The following is a 14,369-nucleotide window of genomic DNA, read 5'->3' as shown; positions in this document are numbered from 1 at the left end:
GGTTCGTGTTGCTTACGGTTTAAAAGCTGACATAAGGTTGTACAGTACCAGCACTTCATGAATCAGACCTATATCTTCATCTTTGTGGAAGATACACTGGGGCTGCAATATTGGCCCCCTGAATGCATCCATCCCACATAGGCATGAAGGCAGCTGATGCTCCTCTCCACTGCAGGTTCCATGCCCCAGGTGTGGGTAACAGAAGCAGCAGAGCTGCAGTGACACTGGCTGTGACCTGTGTTAACTGGAGGGGTGCTACTATCCCTTATGTGTGTGTAGGAGGGCTTCTGCTGCCATATCATCCCTGCTGCTGGCAAAAGTCTCATGGACTTCCCCAAGACGTGGGTTTTTACTGCATGGCCTTGAGCCAGTGGACTGAGCCCCAGGGCCCTTTCAGGAACCCTCAGGGCTGAACTATGGAGCGCTTGTCCATAGAGGGGCAACTGCTCTGACAGTAGCAGCTGGAAACCTCTTGCTATAATAATTAATGTATTTGTAAATTCTCAGTTGAAGGTCTTAGTGCACCACATAAAACTAAAATAACATTTTCAAGGCAGCGTAAGGTCAGTACTAATATGAAAACTGCCAACACACCCTTCACAGGAGATAATAAACACAGGTGTTGTAAGGTGCAGGTGGTTACCAATCTGTGGCCAGCTGTGGTAGTTCAAAGCAATAACTTTGCATGTGGAAAGCTGGAAAGCAGCAGCAGCAAGCGCCATACAATGTTCAAAAACTGAAAAAGCTGGCTGATGTGAGAGGCAGTGAGAGCGAGCACTGTCTGAGGGCTCAGCACAGCACAGACTTCACCTGCTGGCTTGTGGTGGTAAGGACAGATGACAGATCACTGCTGCCTTCTCAGAGTCACTGTTTGAAGCTCAAGGGGAAGCTGATTCTCACCATAAAGGGCCTTAAGAACACACACCAGCAACTGCCATGTTGTTCTGTCCCTTGTGTACCAAAAAAATGCCTGGCAGGACAATTTCCAAGCTGGTTTTTGTTCCAGTTGTTCCTCCTAGTTGTAAGTCTCCTTCCTACCACACCAGACTTTAGCAACACACACCTCCCATTCAAAATAGTTACAGATGCAATTCTCCCTTCAGTGAGTTGTTCCTCCTCTGGAAACCACTGGCTGAGAGGACGTCCTGCCATATAAGAATTCACTTAAGCGGAAGCTGTTGGAGTTAGGAAGAAGCAAACAGCTGAACACATCCCCATCTCCAACTCCCACCCCTTTTCCAGGGTTTCCTCCACACACAGCAGAAGCAAATTCACCTCAGTCACCCATCTTCATGTATACTTTCACAGGCTGGATCATCAACTTGATTCTCCATTTTCAGTCTCCTGCTGCTGGGCAGACCCTTAAAGAGCAGGATGGAACAGGAAACTTACAGGGACAGTTTCCTAAATGGCCAGAGAAGACCAGGTTCAGTTCATGCATTCAGGCCCTGACTGTATGATTAATGTAGCACAGAAGCAGCTCATTTTGGGAGGCAGGAGATTCTTGACCACTGATGAGAGGTGGTGAAGAATCACAAACAGGAGAGAGAAAAATCTCTTGACAATTATTTACTTGTAGCTCTTCCTCCATTACAAGAGAGAGGATGGACTAGAAGACCTCTCAAGTTGCTTTGCAGCCCTATTTTCTATGATTTCTAGTTGTGACTGAAATTTTCAGTCTCTAAGTTCTCTGACTGACATGAAGGGACTTTCTACACTGATTACAATCCCAATCAAAAAGAGAAAAAAGAAAGAAAAAGAACAAAAAACCTCCAGTACCCCAAGAACAGTGCTATTTCTTAGTAGCAAATGTCAGGTTTTATTCTAAGTCCATTAAATGCAGAAAAATATTTGCTGATTAGTTGAAGACAGTTCAAAAAGTACTGATTGACATATAAAGTTTGTGTTTCTTTTAAAATTGTACTTTAATGAAGATCCACATCCCCTTTTCATGTTTCAGTATTTGCTGTCTTTGAGATAATTCTTCTACCTTTAATAAACATGTATTAGTGAAATATTTTCTCATCAGTTTTCCAAGGCAATACTTTGCAAATGTTCTACCTCCAAAACCTTGGCCTTGCTCAAGCTTAGTGGTTTCTGCAGCTGTCACAGCATAAGGGAACTTCCCCTTTTCTCACAGTGGTTATAGAAAGGCCAGCATCCCCAGGTGAATTTTCAAGAACCTCTTCCTAAACCCTGTAAAATGCAGGAAGTCCCAACAGGATGAGAGAGTGAGAATCCCTTTCCCCACTTCCCCACCCTGCAAAAAAACCGAAACAAGAGTTTGAACGGGGAGAAGGAATGATTACCCCAGAGAATGAGACAAATAGAGAGTGAGACAAAAGAAAATGTCATCCTATCATCATACAGAACGCTACTGGCCTGAGTTTGTGATAAGGATATGAAACAGGAATGCATAACACATCTTGCCCAATAAATGCTGTCATCCCTCTTCCACTTATGGATTATTTGTGCCTGTCTAAGGCCCAGTTATTCTCAGCAAGATTGAGTCAGAACACCAATTGCACTGTGGGACCACCCAGGCAAGATGAACTCTGCCTGCCATTCCTGACCAAGGTTTACATTCTTAAATACTGCCCAGCGATGGACCCTTTGAGACTTCACTTTCTTGACATTTCCCAATGTCAAAGCTGAACCTTACTCACTGTAGTTTTCCTGTCATGCAATCAACCGCAGACGAGGGGAACAAAGAGTTTCCTTTACTGTTGCACAGTTGAAGATAATTGCAGCCCTTCTTAGTTTATCATTTTCTCTTTCTCTCTGGAGAAAAACAAATTCAAATCAATTCTAATTAATCCAGTGTTGTCTTCAAAGACCTATTCTGGTTTTTGTTGCTTTTGACTGGTTCTTCTCCTCTTTCAAAGAGGAGAAGCCCAAAAACTGAGGCAACCCGTCAGCTATAGCCTTGCCACTGTTGAGTGTTCTTGTAGGCAATACTTCTGCTTACACAGAATTTTTATCTCTGAGTGATATTGCACAAGTGTGATGCTGTTGACTCTTATGCCAGCTTGTGATAGGCTACCCTATGGATCATTTGCTATAGAGCTGTGGGTTACCATGTTTCTCCCAAGCTTTTGCCTGCAACACTAGTTGTTTCAGTGGCATGTGGAATCGTCTACTTTCAAGGAATTTGCATCATTGTTCTAGCCATAGATTTTACAGCCAAAGAAATTATATGAGTTTTTCTTTTCTTGTATTAAATTTTGTTCTATTTTTCCCCCAAGCTACTTTTCCAATTTTTAAAGATCATTTTGAATTATAATCCCACCCTTGAAAATTGCAAACAATGACCCCAGGAGACTTTTGTACATGGCTGCTAAAAGCTGCCTTTTTGCTTTCACCTGAGTCACTTTTGAAAAGTGTTTTCCTTAGCCTGGATTAAGAGACTCTAAGTACCTTGAATAGAGAGAGACTTCACTACTTCATTACTGCTACTCTTCTAAAGGAAGTGACATGTGGGCTGGCAAGCAATGTTAATACAGAGCAGTCCTACAAAGATTGTATTTTTTGCAGCTCTTCCCTGTGTAAAAAGCAAGCTCCTTGTTGTGCTTTTTGAGCCACTGTTTGACTTCCATATTCTTCTGTAACAGATCTATTTCTTGAACTGTCTTTTGAATCCTGGCCTAACTACATTTTATCTATTCATTTTTTTAAGACAATGACTCAAAGGATTTTTGTACATATTGGATGGTCACAGAAATGCTTAACAGAAATATTTATGCAGAAAATAAGTTCTCACTAATATACATTTTGGATCAGGATTAGATTCTGGGTCATTATCACATAATTTATACTTTCACAGAGTGGCATTTTATTAAATGTATATCTTTGTTTTAGTGCCATGTTATCTGGAGGATTGTTTGGATGGGAACTCTCACAATAGATTACTTGGTAAATTAAAGAATATAGAGATTATGAGATAAAATTAAAAGTATACAGAGATTATGGAGACAAGGAGATACAGAGAACAGAACACCATCACCTTCCAGGCATTTATTTTGCAGACAAACAAATTATGACTTTATTTTTCCATCAATTCAGACTAAATATCCTCTTTTGTTTCAGATCCTCCTTTGGGATTAACTGCTATTGCTTCATTGACCACAGCAGACTTGTGACATTTTATACCAGCTGAGGACTTACCTCTGGTATATTTCAGCTAGAATATTAAAAGCAATATACTGTTGACAAAAAAAAAAAAACAAAACAAACCAACATCTGGTATCCTTTCACATTAAAAGCAATATACTGTTGACAAAAAAAAAAACCAAAACAAACCAACATCTGGTATCCTTTCATGCATACTATGTAATGAAAGGTTTTAAAGCATGGGGTGCTTCAGTAGTTTAAGCTCTATTTCAGTTTTAGACTGTACAGTAAACATTTCATTTCATGTAAGTGGCATCATTAGAATACCTAGAGGGCTATTTGGATAGGACATCTTCTGGCAGATTATTTGGTGAATTAATGAAGTTTGAGGATATGGGGAACATAAGGGATCCTGGATGCATTTGTAGATTATGAGAAAAGCCACAGTTATCTGTAACAAGACAGAAGATATGCGAGACCTTTTTGCAGGTAATAAATAAGCTCAGTGACATTTGGAATAGGGAAGCTGACTGATCTCATGTCGAGGTTCCTTGCTTCCACTGACCTTCATTCAGGTATGGAATCTACCATCCCTGTTTCCCCCTGATAATCCAGAATCCTCTGGCTTCACATTCACAATGTGGATTTCATTTGAAAAAGAGGGCAAATAGGGCATGCAGCACAGCTTTATTTGCCCAGATCTGGCACTGAACAATGCACAAGACTGAAAGGAGAGGAATGGGGGAAATCTGTGGGAACGTGGTCATATAATAGGCTGTAAACAACTCTCACAAGAGAGGGGATTTGCAGGGAGTATGCAGCATTTTCATAAACATGAAGATTAACATGCCTGAAATATGGGGTGGTTAAGAAGGGGCAAATAACAGGAGAAATAGAAATAGAGCGAGCAGGAGAGAAAGAAAGAAAAAGAAAAGGAAAAAGAAAGAAAGGAAGAGAGAGAGCGTGAAAGAGAGAAAGAGAGAGAGAAAGAGAAGAGAAGAGAAGAGAAGAGAAGAGAAGAGAAGAGAAGAGAAGAGAAGAGACAGAGCAAGCTGTCTGTTAGATTTTTCATCACAAGAGTGGCAATAGTGGAAAGACTGAAGACAGGCTTTCCAAATGGTATTCCAGATTGATGTACAACAATGGTTGGGCGTACAATAATGTACAATGATGGTTGGGGGTACAACCATCCACTAACAGGCTCTTCTGAAAAATTTGTTGGCAAATCATCAGAGACAATGACAATTCAATTAGATCCTTCTCAGAGTGAACACAGTGAAGGGAAATGTTAGGAAAAAAAGAAACAACATCAAGCAAATTCATATCATATTGAGGGGTTTGTCCCTGTTTCTGTCAGAGACACCATTATTCAACAGTATTCAAAGGAAGGCAAGCTCTTGCATTATAGTACATGTTACTAATTAAAAACAATTCTAGTTGTAATTAAAATACTTAATTCCACTGCTCTCTGGTGGCAAAGGTAGTTTATATCTTGGGTCTTTCTATTAACTCAGAGTGGGAACACTGAGGAGATTATTTGACAAAAAATGTCTTTGTAGCCTCTGGACACAAAACTGAAAGTTCTCTTGGTTAATTTCATTAGCTTAATTAATTTGGCAAACTTAATTAATTAGATTTTCATTAAAACTGACAAAAAAGAAACTAAGTACAGCTCATGTGTTGATAATGTTTTTTTTAAAAAAATGCTCATTAAAAGATTGTTCCTACCCAGACAACTTTGAAAAATGTTCATAGAAACTGAGGTGTTTTATGTACCAAGTTTGTCTTTCAGTCTGTTGCCTTTCTGATTCTTCTTAGATGACTTTAGAAGAAAAACCTTATCAGCTGGCAGACCACAGACTGCAGGCACTAAATATCCTGCAGCTTGGGCTAATTTCTCTGCCTCTAACATCCTGTTTCTATGTAAACGTCTCTTCAGGACAAGCAAAAAGGGGGAAGTGAGACTGAGATGCACAAAAAACAATTGCCAGAATAACAAAAAAGGAGTTAAACTTGGGTCAGCTTTTACCTTTCCTTGAAGACTTGCTTGTGGAAACCAGCCATGGAGTCAGGGAGGGAAGGTCAAGCACCAGCAGTGAGAGATCAAAACTGGTCTGAGCACCAGAATAGCTTTCAGGTTACCCCCTGAGTAGAATTAACCTCTTTAATTGTCTTCCTAAACACAGTTAATTGCAAAGTTATTTTTCTCTGATAAGCCATTCATTTCACAGAATAATTGCATAGATCTTTTACTTTGGGAAACAATACAGTTATTTTTCTTTCACCAACAGGATTTCAAAATAAAGTGGTCAGTAGACAAGCAGAAGTAGATACATATATGTAAATAGGTGCTTAGTTACACCGTTTCTTAAATGAAATGCATTTGGAAAAACATTTTGTTTTCTGTTTCAAAATCAATTTTAGTTCCATGAATCTCTCTGTGTTAACCTATGTAGCACCAAGCTTTTGTTTACATCTTTGCTTACAAAAGAAAAAACCAAGATGCTTTTCTGCAGACGTGTGACCTTTCTCTAATGTAGGCAAGTGTTTTAATTTGTTGATCTAGATATGCAGAGGCATGCATACTTGGTAACAACTGAATGCCACAGTCCGTGTTTCAGATGGGATCTCTCCCACAGTTAGCTTCTGGGCTCTAGGAGAAAAGGCACATGGAGCAAACTCGAATTTCTGGCACACAAGAGACTGTGAAAGATCCTTCTCACTAACTGCCCTGGCACAGCAGGTTTGGTAAGCTGTCATCTTGTAGTCCACATACTGGAAGTAAAGGATGCGATGTCAGTGTTACAGTATTGAAGGGTGGACTTAGAATACTAGCTGAGTTTAGATCCAGCTGATGCTAGTGGGTCTAACAGCAAGCAAAAGTAAGACTTCATATTGTAAGTAACTGTCAGGATTAGTGGAAGGGTATTTTAATACTTTGGAACATATATATAATTATGGCTTGTTCCTTTGTTCTTGATAACCTTTAGTACCCTTCTCTTGAAGTTAACAAATACCCCATACATCTGCTGCAGTGGCATATATCTGTAATGTGATTCAATTCCCAGGTAATAATTTTGTTTCAGGTTATAGAACTCTGGCTGTGACCAAAAGGCAGAGTTATAAATAACAGTAAGTGTGTTTACTCAAATATGCAATGGACTTGCACAAAATTGGTACCATTTGGGGAAATTAGAGAAAAGAATGGTGGAAATAAATAGTAATTGATCCATTCAGAACCTATTCTAATCCTGGAGCATACCAGTATGTGATAATGCTACAGTGGATGGCTTTTGCACTAATTCTGTAATTAAAGTTGAGATGATTATTCTTTAAAGCAGTCCGTCATTTTGTTTATCCTTGAGGGAGATTACAGCATCTTATTCCCCAACTTTGGGCACTTGGTTTTCTTCAATTTTCAGTGAGTATTCCAAGTTTAATTTGAAATAAATTTCATTAACATATTTTAGCATGCATTTTAACTTTTCTATGACTTGAAGGGTCTTATTAGTGGAATGACACAGACTTTTCAAATTGTACTAGGTGAAAGTTTATTGAATTCAAGTGCAAAATTTAAAAAATTTTTTTTCTTGCTACACTTCTGCATTAAAAATTCTTGATATAGTCATTAAATGTTATGTTTGTTAGAAACTATTGTGGTTTAGGAATGGTACACCCCAATCCAGTGCCCCCACTGAGACTCTCCAAACCACATGTAATTTTCTTGCTCCCCTGCTTCGCCTCTCCGTCTCCCCCTGCAGCGGGCTGGAGGGGAGAATTGGAGGCACAAAGGCAAACATCATGGGTTGAGATAAGAACGAGTTACTGGAAACAGCAATGAGATAAGAAAAGAAACAGTAACTGCAACAATACTGATGACAGAGGGTACAAAAAAAGAAATTATTCACATTGAAAACCACCCCAACAATATCCGGTGGGCCCTCCACCACATTTACTCAACCAGAAGGAATCCCTTCTCCCTGGAAGAGACTCCCTTTCCCCGTCCCCAGCAATGACATGAGGTTGCATAGAATAATGTTGGGGTCCTACTGCAAAAAATTAACCCTGTCCTGGTCAGAACCAGAACACAAATTAATAGGATGAGGACAAAACTGACTAAGAGAAAGGTGTCAGAGATAGGAAAGCATTAAGGATTTAGGCAGATGGTGACTCTGCAAGTGGCTAAGCTGATGCAAAGCAGTACTATGGTGTTTTTGTGCAATGAAAGATTGTAGGTACAAAAATGCTGTTAGTGAGGATCTTCTTGTTAATTTTCTAAGTCCATGAGAGACTTTTCTCTCTCACAGAAGAGGTAGCAGGGAATGTAAACAACCAAGCCACCTGCAACCTTGGAAAGTCTTGTTTATGGTATAGTAGAAAATATTTTGATAATGGATGTTTTAGGATTTTGGCCAATCACCCCCAAGGGGTGGCTGGTCCTTTGTCCAATTAGACTATGAAGAAAAAAGTCTATAAAAGAGTTTGTAAAATAATTAAATAAATCAATCTTGCTGCACAATTCCTGCCTGCTGGATCTTCTCCTCCTCCTCTTCCTCCCTATAGCTGCGGGACACGGTGACAAGGTGATATACCGTAGGAACCAGGCCTGCGGTAATAAAAGATGATGAGTTTTTAATAAAAAGCTCAACTAAGAAACACTCAAGGCATCTGTGAAAAGGATGTATGCATCTTGCAGCCTCAGTTCATATCTACAACACCCTAATGCAGATAACTTAACAGTCTCTTAACTGAGATTCTTGGTAGTTTATCCACCATTTCCTTTGCCACTTCTTGGCCCATATCCAGCTTAATACCACAACCCTCTGCTTAATTTAGCATCCCTTCAGATCTGCCAGCAGGAAAACCTACACAAGCTCTCCTACAGCTGACTCATTCAAATTGGATGGGCTGGTTTAGACAGCTTAAATAGAAAACCTGTTGACCATCTAACGGTTTAGTAAGCCTTCAATTGAGTATCTCCTCTGCAAGTGTAAATGTTCAAAGGGGAAAAACAAAGAGGAGTTTAGAACAAGTTCTTGATAATTTTCCTTATCTACTGGCACAGTTAGGTGCTGCAGATGAAATTTCTCTTTGACAAATGGTGTGTTTGTCTAAGGCTGAGGAATTGACTTGATGCAGAAGTTTCTCGTTTGTATTTTGGCTCATACAGAAAGGGCCACATCAACTGCTCTTCCTTTACACCTTGCTCTAGGTCTTAGGCTCCTCCACTGAATGATTATTACCTCTGACTGAAGACACAGCCAGGTCAAGAGCTTGGGTCACTTTTAAAAGCATTTGAGTAATACCAGGCATCACCCTTCCAAAACAGTTTGACATAATAATCAAGCACTGGAAGGAGCTTTCTGGGTCAAAAATTTCTACAGGTTTCCATGTCATACACCCCCACCATGAATTCATGAAGTTCCACTCTAAAATCATTGCCGTGCTCTGTAGTCACTGCTCCTGTTAAAAAGTTTCTTCAAGGACCCCGTTCTGATATTCAGAAACCATCCCTGAATTTCCAGTTTCAGTTAGTTGTAGGCTGAGTCTTTTGATTGTTGTGGTGTGCTGACCCTGGCTGGACACCAGGCACCCACTAAAGCTCCTCTATCACTTGCCTCCACGGGGGAGAGAAAATATAATGAAGGGTTCATGGGTTGAGATAAGACCCAGGAGAGATCGCTCACCAAATACCATCATGGGCAAAACAGACGCATCTTGAGGATATTAGCTGAATTTATTACTAACAAAACCAGAGCAAGACAATGAAAAGTAAAGTAAATCTTAGAAACACCTATCCCCCCACCCCTCCCTCCTTCCCAAGTTCTACTTCCTCCCCTCCAGTGGCAAAGGGAGGTGGGGAATGGGAGTTATGATCAGTTCATCACACGTTGTTCCTGCTGCTGCTCAGGGAGAAGAGTCTTTCTCCTGCTCCAGCATGTGGTCCCTCCCAAGGGAAACCGTTCTCAATTAACTTCTCCAACGTGAGTCCATCCCATGGGCAACAGTTCTACACGAGCTGCTCCACTCTTCCACAGAGTGGAAGTCTTTCAGGCACAGCCTGCTCCAGCATGGATTCCCCATCAGGTCCCAAGTCCTACTAGTAAACCTGCTCCAGTGTAGGCTCCTTTCTCCACAGGTCCACAAGTCACTGCCAGGATCCTGCTCTAGCACGGGTTTCCCATGGGTTCACAGCCTCCTCTCAGGCACCCACCTGCTTCAGCATGGGTCTGCTCCAAGGCTGCAGGTGATCTCTGCATATCAGTGGCCCTCCATGGGCTTCAGGGGCACAGCTGTTTCACCATGATCTGCATTGTGAGTGCAGGGGAGCCTCAGCTCTGGTGCCTTGAGCACCTCCTGCCCCTCCTTCTGCAGATCTTAGTGTCTGCAGGGTTGTTCCTGTCCCATATTCTCACTCGGCTCTTCTATGAGCACAATTACGTCTGTGCAATAAGGTTTTTTTTCTTCTTCTTGAATATATTTTCACAGAGGTGTTACTATCATTCCTGATGGGCTCAGGCTTGGCCAGCAGCAGGTCCATTCTGGAGCCGGCTGGCATTGGCTCTGCGGGACATGGAGGAAGCTTCTGGCAGCTTCTCACAGAAGCCACCCCTGGAGCCCCCTGCCTTTCCCCCCCAAAACCTGGCCACACAAACTCAATACAGTTATAACATGCCAGTCCCATGAAGGGAAGCATTAACCAGTGTCTAGAGCATTTTGCTATGTCACAGATGCCCAGGAGTTGCCTATAGCTCCAGCCTTTCATCAGAAAGGAGCATCTCCCTGGGCAAATGGATCAGATGCATTAGTGGGACTCCAGAAAAGCAACATTTTCCCTGGAGCCCACGGACACATCACTGCTGGCTGCAGCTGACAGCACCCCATACAGATCCCCAAAGAGCATAGTCCTGTTCCTGAATCTGCCATTTCCTCTTTGTGAAGACCAAAAAAAAAAAGTAAAATGGTCAGTAACTTTTAGATTAAACAAAAATCTAAACCAAAAAAAATCTAAACAAAAAGAAACAAGACTGAAAAGCAGAACTAAAACCCAAATCTGCAAACTCAGTTTCAGTATTCAAATGCCTTTGTCAGGAAAGGAATCCTTCTCAGAGAAGCTTTTTGAAAAGCTGCCCAGCATTTCCTTTCTATTTTATCAACGTTCAGTTACAGTAGAAAATTGTCTTAACTATATAACCAGAAAAACAGTTATTTCAAGTATTACAATAATGATAAAATACCTGTTAACATTAATGCTACCTATTATTACTTTGTAAATGAAAGGTTATTTTTCCTTTGTGATAAAAACATTTCAGAACTAAGCTAAGGTAACCACATGGATTCAATAAACAAAACAAATAAAACCTTAATTGGTCATGGAACTTCAAAACAGGGGAAATACCAAAATGAAGCTACATAAATTAAGCATAAAAAATAAATCTCATTTACTAGTAATATTTTGTAAGATTGTCTGTGGAGTCATAAATTCAGAGAAATTTAGCATGCAGATGAGAAATAAGGAGGAGGGAAGCAGGTAGATGAACTGTAGTGGGAAAGCAATCTTAATTTAGGATGTGTTCTGCCTAACACTGTTGAAGATCTAAATGAGAGCTCTTTAAATTGTAGATGTAGAAACAAGTCCTGGTGTGATTCACATTCCAACTTCAGATCTAACATGACATGCTGAAATACATAACTGTTGCTTAGGATAGCAAAGGAAGCTCAATTTGCTTCCCTGGTTTTTTCATAAATTTTGGTTGGGGTGCCAGAGTTAGACAGCAAAGCTTTATAAAGTCTAACATTAACAGGCAAGCTACCTTGTTTGCCCTCCCTTCAGTGCCTGAAAAATAAAACACAGTGCAACAACAGGATAAAAACGCCAATTATGGAACTGACAGCCAAGGGAATACAGTAAAATGATTTGCCATTGTCTGCTTATATTTTATAGAAGTATCATAGAATAGTTTGGGTCGGAAGGTATCTTGGAAGATCATCTAGTTCCAACATGAGCGTCAGTTCATGCTGGAATCAGTTCAGTCATGATCTGATTATGCTGTTTTCTGGTCTGCTGTGTTAATAACAAACATTACACTCTGAAGCAGTACAAAATAAACCCATAGCCTCCCTTTCCATAACATCAGTAGAAGCTCAGCTTTTCCGGTATCTGGAAGAATCTTCTAGAAGAATGTGTTGAAGATAGAAACTCCTATTTACTTCAGGGGCTTTGAAAGGAATTGGGACTACTTTGCCGCTTCAAGAATTGGGTCACTCATGAGCAAAACTCCATGCACTAACTCTCAGTGCAAAGCTGGCTCTCAGAAGCATATGCAGACTTAAATGTTGCAAGATGAGGCTCTGGTCCAAGCTACCATTTCACTGGAAAGAGAGAGGCAAAAACAGAAATAGAAAAGTGACAGGCAGGGAAGAGTCTGCAGAACTGTGCTCTGATGGCTGTTCCTGGGACAGGAGGAATGTGACCCCCTGTCCTGTCCTGTCCCATCCCATTGTGGTAGAACCTGCTAGCCCACACAGCTGGGCTGTTTTCATGTGACAGCCGCCATATGCAGTTCAGTCCTCCCAGGTCCTAGAAGAGACAAAAATTGAATCAGAACACTGCTTTTGGGCAGTTTTGACAGTCAGAGAAGTCTGCAGCCCTAGGAGTGGTTGCTGTTCTCTAAGACTAGAACAAGCCTGGCCTCACTCATTTAAGCAAACCAGCCACTCAGTGAAGTGCATGAGTCTTATTCTAAACATAATGCCTGAGAAACGGGTCTCTGCAATACATGCAGAGCTCAGTGATTTTGCAAATGGAAGGATGTTTGCAGAAGATAATCTATTGCTGGACATGCTCTGTGGTCAGAATCAGAGATGTCTTGCAGTTAGGATGCTGATATGCTTTTCTGTTTAGCCTCATCAATTGTGAACAAGACAAAGATCAGTGACAGTTTTATATTTGAACTGAAAATAAACTAGAAGACAAGGTAGTGTGTAACACACTCCAGTATGACATGTTCAGCCTCCTTTGCAAAGATGTATAAATGGCATTTCTGTAGACAACCTATATTGGTGATACGGGCAGGAGGATTTACTTTGCCTACATGTTGACTACAAGTTCAGTCCTCCACGGGTAGCTGCAGGCAGCATTAGCACATAGAGCATCTTTTTGCATCTGGCAAGAAGAAAAATTGTGCAATGATTCTGTTCCACATCCTCTGCTACATTTTGCAGATTTTGGATGTGTTTTGGAGTCACTATACAAGAGATAAGCAGATGGGTTGTGGAGAGCTCTGAATTTCATGGTAATATTTGTCCTAGACACCTTTTACTGCAAAATTACTGAATATTTTTGCTGACCAGAGCAACATCAATTCTTGCACAATAACTGCTGCCGGGTACAGTCATGGAGAAAGATAATAACAATTTGTTAACTTTGTTGCACTTCCTACTTGAAAATGTTGCACTTCACTGGTAACAAAGGTTACTTTTGTTCTAATTTTTATAGTTCCACTTATTCCTTCCATCAAGCTACTTCAAGACAAAAGCACCGTAAATGGAGAGTCAGATGACTTCTCGGTTTTGAACATTACATCCTCTTCTCAGTAAGGCAATGGGCCCTACGCCCATCCTCACCCAGAGTTTCCAGAGGCACCCAAGAGAGAACACTGAAAGGCATCTTTGCTGCTTTTCATTTTTCATTTAACGTTCAGCAAAACGATAATTTACCGTAAGCTCAGCATGCAACCTATACTTCACATTGTGCTGAACCTCAGCCAGCAGTGACAGAACGGGAAATGAAGTAAATCACCATTCAACGTGGCCCATCCTGTCCCCAGTGCGCACTGGATGGGCGTTCATCTCTCAGCAGCACAGCTGGAAAGGGACAGGTTTTTTGTGTGCCCGGCAGGACTCGGGAGAATGCCGCGAGCCTTTGTTCTCCCTCAGACAAGACCAAGATCTAATCAGGGATCTCTGACCCCTCAACCTCCCCGCTCAAGGTGGCATCGGCCGACTGGTTGACGGGAGTGCTGTTTAGCAGGGCGGTTCCGCGATTTGAACGGGGACAAGACGGGTTTCCAGGCTCGCAGCGGGCGCTGCCGGTGCCCAGCAGTCTGACCCCACGCCCCCACCCGGCACCCGCAAGCGGACCGCGCCACCGGCTGCCCCCGCTCAGCACCTTCGCCCCTGTTCGCCCACTGCCCGCGGGGCGGCTTCAGCCGGGCCGGGAGCGAGGCAAAGCGGGCGCACGGGGGCCGCCCCGCCCC

General features: G+C 41.6%; 1 long non-coding RNA gene across 1 annotated transcript; it reads right to left on the bottom strand.

The window, feature by feature from the left end:
- Positions 1-9,828: 9,828 nt before the first annotated feature.
- Positions 9,829-14,363, bottom strand: LOC108447578. Its single transcript, XR_001863238.1, has 2 exons — positions 14,282-14,363; positions 9,829-12,691 (listed from the first exon to the last, which is right to left on the bottom strand). It is a non-coding gene; the product is annotated as an uncharacterized LOC108447578 (long non-coding RNA).
- Positions 14,364-14,369: the final 6 nt, after the last annotated feature.

This window comes from Corvus brachyrhynchos, unplaced genomic scaffold (genome assembly GCF_000691975.1).
Source record: "Corvus brachyrhynchos isolate BGI_N302 unplaced genomic scaffold, ASM69197v1 scaffold56, whole genome shotgun sequence".
NCBI lineage: Eukaryota > Metazoa > Chordata > Aves > Passeriformes > Corvidae > Corvus > Corvus brachyrhynchos.
Note: the sequence above shows the minus strand (reverse complement) of the source record. Positions and strands in the feature narration are given on the sequence as shown.